This window comes from Protopterus annectens, chromosome 13.part0, assembly GCF_019279795.1.
Source record: "Protopterus annectens isolate FY-2018-M chromosome 13.part0, PAN1.0, whole genome shotgun sequence".
NCBI lineage: Eukaryota > Metazoa > Chordata > Ceratodontiformes > Protopteridae > Protopterus > Protopterus annectens.
This window is the reverse complement of record NC_056747.1, coordinates 218,611,596-218,620,392: the sequence shown is the minus strand read 5'-3', so window position 1 is coordinate 218,620,392 and position 8,797 is coordinate 218,611,596. Positions and strand designations below refer to the sequence as shown.

The 8,797-nt window shown below is 41.9% G+C and overlaps 1 protein-coding gene across 3 annotated transcripts in view; it reads left to right on the top strand.

Annotated features, from left to right (window-relative positions):
• The window catches only part of LOC122787171 (testicular haploid expressed gene protein-like), a 287,515-nt gene that overhangs the window by 70,386 nt on the left and 208,332 nt on the right, over positions 1-8,797 (top strand). The gene's annotated exons all lie outside the window — the stretch shown is intronic.

Sequence of the window (8,797 nt, the reverse complement as noted above, 5' to 3'; positions counted from 1 at the left end):
GAACTTTGTTACCCATCCACTCATCAAGGTTCCTCTTGAAGAGTGATAGTGAGGGGCTGTGTCTTACTTAGATCGGGACCCTGTTCCATAGTAAGGGAAGTCTCTGCGAAGGGAATCTATCCCTCCAGCATGTTCTATTCATTGTTGTGTTGAGGTTTATATCCCTAGAGCATGTAGCTCGAGTAGATTTGGTTTTGCTAAGATGGAGCATGTTCAACAATTCTGGGTTGGACATGGCTTTGTACTTTAGACAAGAGATCACCTCTGAGAAAGCGGTATGCAACGAAGAACAGTCTTAGCTTTTTCAATCGTGCTGCATAGGGCAATTGTTTGAGGCCAGTAATCCTCTTGGTTAGGTACCTCTGTCGTCTCTCCAGCTGCTGGAGATGTCTAGCCAGGTACATTCCAGTTGATGCATTGTACGCAATAATGGGTCTGATGAGGGAAGAGTAGAGTAGAGGGGCACCATTACATCCTTAGATCTTGATGCGAACCCTTTTGTGATCAGTTGGGTCACATAGAAGGATTTTCTAACCACTTTGGCAACATGGTTATCAAAGGAAAGCTGGCAGTCTACTTGGGTCCCTAGATCCCTTATTTCTTCTTCAGATTTCAGGGGATTACCTCCTATGTTGTAGTTTGTGGGTACTCTGTTTTTTTCCAAAGGGGATTACTATGCATTTTTTTGCATTTAGCTTGAGACCATGGCTTTGACACCATGCATCAGTCTCATTTAGGCCCTTCTGGAGGATCTCCATGTTGGCCGGAGACTCTATTATAGCACCCAGTTTGCAGTTGTCCACAAACTTAGTCAGCCACAGCCCTTCCATGCTTGCCTCTACTTCTGAGAAGTATATGCCAAACAGGAGGGGCCCCAGGACAGAACCCTGAGGCACACCACTCATTACTGGTCTGGATTCAGACATAGATCCCGCTACTCTTACTTTATGGGATATGTCTGAGAGCCAGTTTGCGATCCATCTTGTGACGTAAGGGTTTATGCCCAGGCTGGTGAGCTCATCAATACCTGAATGGGGAATGGTGTCAAATGCTTTAGCAAGGTCAAGGTAAGCCATGTGTACTGTATCTCCTTTCCCTTATCTATAGCCTAACTGTCTCAAAGAAATGCACCAGGTTCAGGAGGCATGATCTGCACTTGACGAAGCCGAACTGTGTGGGGTCCAGCGACTGGAGGTTCCCAATCTCTCCATTTATGAGTTCCATAATGATTCGCTCCATAGCCTTACAGATCAGACTGGTCAGGCTTATTGGTCGGTAGTTCCCAGGGTCAGTTGTGGCCCCACCCTTGTGTAGCGGGACCACCATTGCCGTGCGCCATTCTATGGGCACATATCCTGTGGAGAGGCTGAGACTGAACAGGGTATTAAGATGCGGGGTTAATTCCTTTTGGAGCTCACGTATGACACAGCCTGAACTACAGCTGAGCTCACTCAGAGTGCAGACAAACCATTACCAGACTCCTCTTAAAAATAACTTCCATTCCAATGTGGTCTATTCTTACAATGACAAACACAGGCCAAGTGAAACAGAACTTTATTTAAAAAAAAAAAAATAACAGTGCAAATCTCTATCACCTCAGCTATGCAAGCCTTTACAGAGTATAACATATTCCCTTCCCCAAATGCTTAGATTCCAAATCCTTTCAATTACCCAATAAAACAGTATTCCAGTCAATACAAATGCCATTTAATTACAACAGACATTTCCAATTACACTCTTTATTCAAACCTCTTGGAAAGAGTATCAAACTTTAAAATAAAGTTTCTTTTCTTAATTTATTCTTAATGTCTTGTAACATGAAAGGATTTTGTTGCACTTTTTCTAACAAAGTTGCTTGCAATCTAACTGCCCCCCCCCCCATGAAGTTCATTAAAATGTATTGCCACTGGGCTCGTTTATTCTTTATGTCCCTTATGTGTTCCTTCAGTCTTGTAGAAAAACTTCTTACTTTCTCCTATATAATATTTTCCACATGGACATTTAAGTCCAGAAAGTATTCCCTGACTTTCACAATTCTGAAAGCCTTGTTCCTGAAACTTAAGGAAAATTTCTAACCACAAAATCACACACCCCTCATCTTCCACAAGGGAATGTTCCTTTTAAATGAACACTTCTCTCCACTAAGGGCATTTGAAAATTTCCATGCATTAAAGAAGTCTCCAGTACTTCTACACTTTTTATAGGAGAAACTAATTTTCCTGTCATTTAAAAGCATGCCATTTCTTTTGGTACAACCCCAATAATATTTAACCAAATTCATCACTTTCTCAGTAAAAAGAGTATATGTGGAGACAAAATATATGCATTCCTTCTCATATTCCTTATTCCATAAATACCTACTAGCACTCCTGTATCATTAATCTTATTTTTCCCTTTTTTCTCACTAATTTTTTTATTATACCCCCCTTTCAAAGGTCTTATTTCTTGTTTAAACCTTTCCAGATTACTACACAACTTTAACTCTTAAAAAAATCACCATATGGAATGGATTTTATAGTGTATGGTGGATGGCAGCTTTGCCCATGCAAAATATGGTCTGATTGTTCAACTTTCCTAAATAATCTTAGTCCTTAAACTTCCATCAGGTATCCCCTCAACAGTACGTTTCCAACTTGCATGCCATCAAAAACTAATGCAAAACCTATTGTCATGCAAACTTTCTACAAACATTTCCACTTCAACTTTATCTGCTTTACAGATAAAGATCAGGTCATCTATGAAACATTTCACTACATATTTTGCATACAATTCATTGTTATGTACACACAAACAACACACAAACAACACACAAACAACACACAAACAACACACAAACAACACACAAACAACACACAAACAACACACAAACAACACACAAACAACACACAAACAACACACAAACAACACACAAACAACACACAAACAACACACAAACAACACACAAACATGTGGGCAAATGCAAATTTTCTGGTCTATCGTTCATAAATTACAGTTCTTAGCTTTTAAAAGTTATGTGAACCAGTAATATTTATACTTGCAGTTTTAATTAAATGCCCTTTAAGAGAAACAATCGTGAAAAAAACATTGTTACATAAAGATGTAAGAGTATTCAGCACCACCATAGCTATGAAAAACAGAAAAATGTAAAAATAAAATGAAAGTCAGTCTAAATGCCCATCAGACAAGAAAGGAAGGGCAAAGGTTTCTGTAGATTATAGGTTCATAAGTTTATACTAGGTTATCTGCCCCAGGGCATTTACAAGCCTAGCCAAAATGTGTTTGGCTTTCTTCACCCTTGTAATTTAACTTCTATAGCCTCTGTCCAGTAGCGCCACTGGAGTGATCCCAGGTGCAAACTTTTGGTTTCCCATCCACTCAAGATTTCTCTTTAAGAGGGCCAGCGAGGGGTTTTGAATTGGGATTTTATTCCAGAGTGTGGGAAGCCTTTGGGATATGAATCTATCCCTCCAGCATGTCCTATTTATTGCTGTGCTGAGGTTCAAGTCCGAGGAGCGTGTGGCTCTAATGGATTTGTTTCTTTTAAGGTGGAGCATGTCCATTAATTCTGGGTTGGACATGGCACTGCAAGTCAGGCAGAGGTCGCCTCTGAGCAAGCGGTAAGCAACTGAGTAGAGCTGTAGTTTCTTCAGCCTAGTTGCATAGGGAAACTGAGGCCCATGATCCTTTTGGTAAGGAACTTTTGGGGTCTCTCCAGCTGCTGCAGGTGCCGGGTAAGGTACATCCCAAATGGGGCATTGTACTCAATTATGGGTCTGATGAGTGATGAGTATAGGGGCACAATGACCTCTCTAGATTTAGACGAGAACCCTTTAGTTATAAGATGGGCAATATAGAAGGATTTTCTGACTATTTTGGCAATGTGATTGTCAAAGGAGAGGTTACTATCAACCTGGGCCCCCAGATCCCCAATTACTTCTTCTGTACTTAGTGGGTTACCTCCTATGTGGTAATTAGGGCTCCTTGTTTTTCCCAAAGGGGATGAATATGCATTTTTTGGCATTAAGTTTGAGGCCATGGCTTTGACACCAGGCATCTGTCTCCGTAAGACCCTTTTGGATGATGCTCATGTCGACCGGGGAGTCTATTATGGCTCCCAGTTTGCAGTCATCGGCGAACTTGGTAAGTCACAGTTCTCTTGTGCTGGCCTGTACTTCAGAGAAGTATATACTGAACAAGGGGGGCCCCAGGACTGAGCCCTGTGGGACTCCACTTGCAACAGGTTTAGAGTCGGACATGGCACTTCCAACCCTGACCACGTGTGTTCTATCCGTAAGCCAGTTTGCAACCCATCTTGTGACATATGGGTTGATGTTTAAGCTGGTTGGTTTGTTTATGATTCCAGAGTGAGGTATTGTGTTGAAAGCCTTAGCGAGGTCCAGATAGGCAGTGTGGACTGCATTTCCCTCATCTATGGCTTTGGTGACAGTTTCAAGAAAGTCAACCAGGTTAAGGAGGCAGGATCTGCCTTTAACAAACCCGAACTGGGTAGGGTCCAGTGTCTGGAGGTTCCTGATGTCTGTTTATGAGATCCATAATGATACGCTCCCATAGCCATGCAAATTAGGCTAGTCAGACTTATGGGGCGATAATTCCCAGGATCTGTTGTGGGGCCACCCTTGTGGAGAGGGATGCCTGTTGCTGTATGCCATTCTTTGGGTACATAACCTGTTTTAAGGCTGAGTTGGAATAGTGAATTTAAGTGGAGGTTTAGTTCTTTCTGGAGCTCGTACAGCACGCAGCCCAGTATTCCATCCGGTCCCATAGACGCTGTGTTTTTAGCTTTGGAGAGGGCTCTTACCTGTGTGTCAGATATTTGGGGGACTACATTCATCCGGGATAAACACAGGCCCTTTTGGGGGGAAGGGGGGTAAAGTTTGCACTGAACCTGTCGGCCAGAATGTTGGCAATGTCAGTCGGTTCCTTGTATTTTGTGCTGTTTTGTACTAGCTCTGAGCAGATCTGGGTGTTTCCTTCCAGGTTCCTGACGTAACTGAAGAATGCCTTGTGATTATCTTTGGAGTCTTTGGCAATTTTTCTTTCGAAGTTTGCCTTTGAGGCTTTAATGGTGGAGCGAAGTTTCTTGCCAATACTGATCAGGGATGCCTTCCCTTTTAGGGTTTTGGCCCTGTCATATAGTAGTCTCCTCCTTTTGTTGTATAGCTCGTTTATGGCTGGGGTCCACCAGACTGGTCTCCTATTTTTGGAGGAGTGAGCCTTGGTTTTACTTGGGATGGCACAATCCATGCATTCCTGTAGGTGCATATAGAGTGCGTTCATATAGGATTCTGCGGTTTGGGTAACATTTTCCAATTTCTCAGGGGCTTTGAAGCTTCCTACTTCTGTCTTGAGGAGAGTGAATTTTGTTTTTGAGAGGCTTTTCACTGTGGTTTCCTTGGCTGGGGGTGGGGTTGGGATGTGGATGTCCATTGTGATCAGTTTGTGGTCCGATCTCACCAATGAGGAATTTACCACCGGTGTAGAACATTGATCCCTTATGTTTGTAATGACTAGGTCTAATGTATTTTCCCTCTTGTAGGAACAGTGACTAGTTGTTCCATGGCATTTGAGTTTATGAATTCTAGAAACCGTTGGGCAAATGAGTTTGGACTCTAGTAGTTTACCCAGTCGATGTTTGGGTAGTTGAAGTTCCCCAATATTACAGTGTTTGGTGGGATCTTCATATTCTCTAGTGTTCTCAGGAAGGCCGTGTGTGGGTCCTGAGACAGAGAGGGTAATCTATAGCAGGCTATGACTTGGAAGGCAGTTTTGCCCACTGTTAGTTGCACATGATTTGTTTTCAGATGTTTCATGCAATGCCATTAATCTGGAGATGTGGGTGCCCTTGATGAAGATGGATATACCCCCTCCCTTGGTGCTTTTGTCCAAGTTTTTTGGCCGAAAAGTATGATACGAGTTGAATCCTGGTAATGTTGGGGTGCTCTCAGGAGCCTTGAACCAGGTTTCTGTCACTGCACAGATATCGATTTGCTCCATACTGAGGAGTGACTCGAGTGCGTGGGTTTGTCTTTTGAGCCTTGCCTAAAAAAGGCACTATGGGGTGGCAAGAGCCTTGGCCAGTATTCAAAAGCCCAGGGGTGACCAGTGCAAGCCATCCCTGGCGAAGCAACGTGGCTTGTCTAGCATGTCGTCCCAGGCTGACTGACACTGGATCCCCTTTGAATGACACCAGTAGCTTAGCAAATTGTTGAAGTCTATCATTTTGTCTCTATACTGTGGCATCATTCTAGGCGAGGACAGGATGCTACTCAGGGTCAGGGTCATACCGGCCTGGGCTACATGATCAGAGAGCTCCTCTACATCTCTTTTCATGTAGTCCAGGGAGGTATTTCTCAAGTCATTCACACCAGCATGGACAATGACAGAGTCGTATTTGTACTTGCTGTGTAGTGACCCGAGTGCTTGAGTTATGTGGCAGATCTTGGCACCCAAAAGGCAACTTAGTGACCTTCTCTTTGTTCAGTCTGGCGAGTGGGACGTCAGTGTGCCTGACGATAGTCACCTATTACTAGTATATTATGGGTGTTGTTTGGCCTTAGGGGCTGTGACTATGTGGCACACTATGTGGGGTATGTGTATGGTTAATGTTGGGTAGTGAGTGATTGTGTGTCTACTTAGGAGGTCCCTGCTGTTTTGGCAAGTTTTTATTTAGAGCCTTTGAGTATGTCTTTGTGGGTTTGTGTGTCATGTTTTCAGGTGTGATTAGTCTATGTGTGAGTGGTTTTGAGGTGCGTGTGTTTACCTTCTCCTCCTGACTGGCGGCACCAGTCTTGGGTTATGAGAGCTTAGCCTCCAGTTTGGCTGTATAGTTGCATCTCTCGCATACATTAGAGGTTGATGGTAGGCAGGGGGGGGGGTTGTCTGTGTACATGAGGCAATTGTAATATTGCCTCAGGATTCCCAGGTTCACCAGCTGGACTGGAGAGTATGACAAACTGCTTATTGGACATGCCTGGAGAGTTTTAAATATTGGTTTATGGGAAAATCCGGAGCCTATTACTAGTGTTTTGTACGAGGGGGTAAGTGCTTATAGTTTATTTGCATTTACTGCAAAGCTAGGGCAAGTGCTGGACTTTAAGAGGAAAGTAGAGTGCTTTCCTGAAGAGTTTGAATAGTTCAAAAGATTTACTGAGAAGCTAAAGTAAGTGTTGGACTGTAAGAGGAAAGTAGAGTGCTTTCCTTGAGAGTTTAAGTAGCTCTAAAGAAAAATTTGAAGAGCAGACTTTGTGGAGCCGGGAATAGTTTAAAACAGTTAAAATGACACTGCGCTATGTTGCACTATAAGCAAAAGCGGGTTTTAAGGCAGGGAACTTGAAAGAGCTAGGAATTAGTAGCCCAAAACGGCCAATAATCTACTAGTTTCTGTGCTGAGACCACTCCACCAGGGACAGAAAGGCTGCTCAAAGCTCCCCACTCTCACTGGTGAACAGAGAAGCTTCTTATCCAAGTAAGGTTATGGGCAACACAGGAACTTATACCAAGCTCAGAATTCAGCAAAACCTGAAATCTGGACTATTCTAGCTCAGAAAAGGCGGGAAACAAGGATATTTTTTTTTTTTTTTTTGCAGAACAGTAGCAGAAATCAACAGGAAAACACTGTAAATGCTTTACACAGGCTAGCACACTTGAGTGGGCAGCCTAAACAGTTAAATTAACACAAAAACAAATTTTAAAGTGCAGGTACAGTAAAAAAAATGCAATAGCAAGCTTTTAAAGGTAGTAGAGCAGTTAGAAACTCACATTTCAGCGAGAATAAGCAGTCGCTAATGAAAAGGCAGAGAAAAAATACTTTATCTGGTAAAAGTCACTCTTTTTAGTCTCTCTGCTTTGACTTCTGATGAAAACAGAAGGACCCCTTTCCAAATAATTTTGGAATTGCAGTAAAAATGAAAGGATGATTCAACATTTTTCATTAATAAATTTAGGCAAAAGAAATCAGAAATCCTAACAATTTCATATGTTAGATCTGTGAAGATCAGTCTTCTGTCCCTCATAGTAAAATTTCTTATTTTGTATTGCAGCTGCCAAAACTTTACTTTTGCAAAATGCAACAATCACTGCTTGATGTCTACCTACTAGATTTTCACAGACTCTTAGCGACTTTACGAATAGAATCTATTTCGGTCAGTTTCTTGCTCTTCTTCCAGCATACTTTTCAACACACTTGGTACTGTAAATTCTAATCCCTTCTGAGCATCAATACTCCAGAATATCAAGAAACAAAAGGTTTTTCATTCTAGCCTGTGGTTAGAAGTCAATGAGCTACTAGTTCAATTTTTCATTTACTTTTTCTACCTGGATTAAAAAGCTCTTCGTTTGTTCTTGTTAAAAATTCAAAGAACATACATAATCATAGTATTTAATCTTTCCACAGTTGAGTCACAGCTGTTTGTATCTTAACTAAAAACAGCTGTTTCTACTTTATCACATATCAAATTCAGTTTAGCAACAAAATTGCTACCAGCTTTTCCTGGTCTAAGGTAAACGATTCACACATTACTACTACATGTGTAAACTCTAATGATTTCCTTCTGAAGAGGACCGATTTCTGTCCAAAATTACTTGCAAACAAGACAAAGTTCCATTTCATTTTACTTATAATTTGTAGTTGGAGCTGCAGTTTCTTTGAGGTCATTTACCTGGAAAGAAGTTAAAGTTGCGTTCTACATACTTGTAGTGACTCCTAGATTGGCGACTCCTGGATTGGCCATCACCTCAACACTCTTTCTTGTAATCCTAAATAATCAATCTTAGGAAT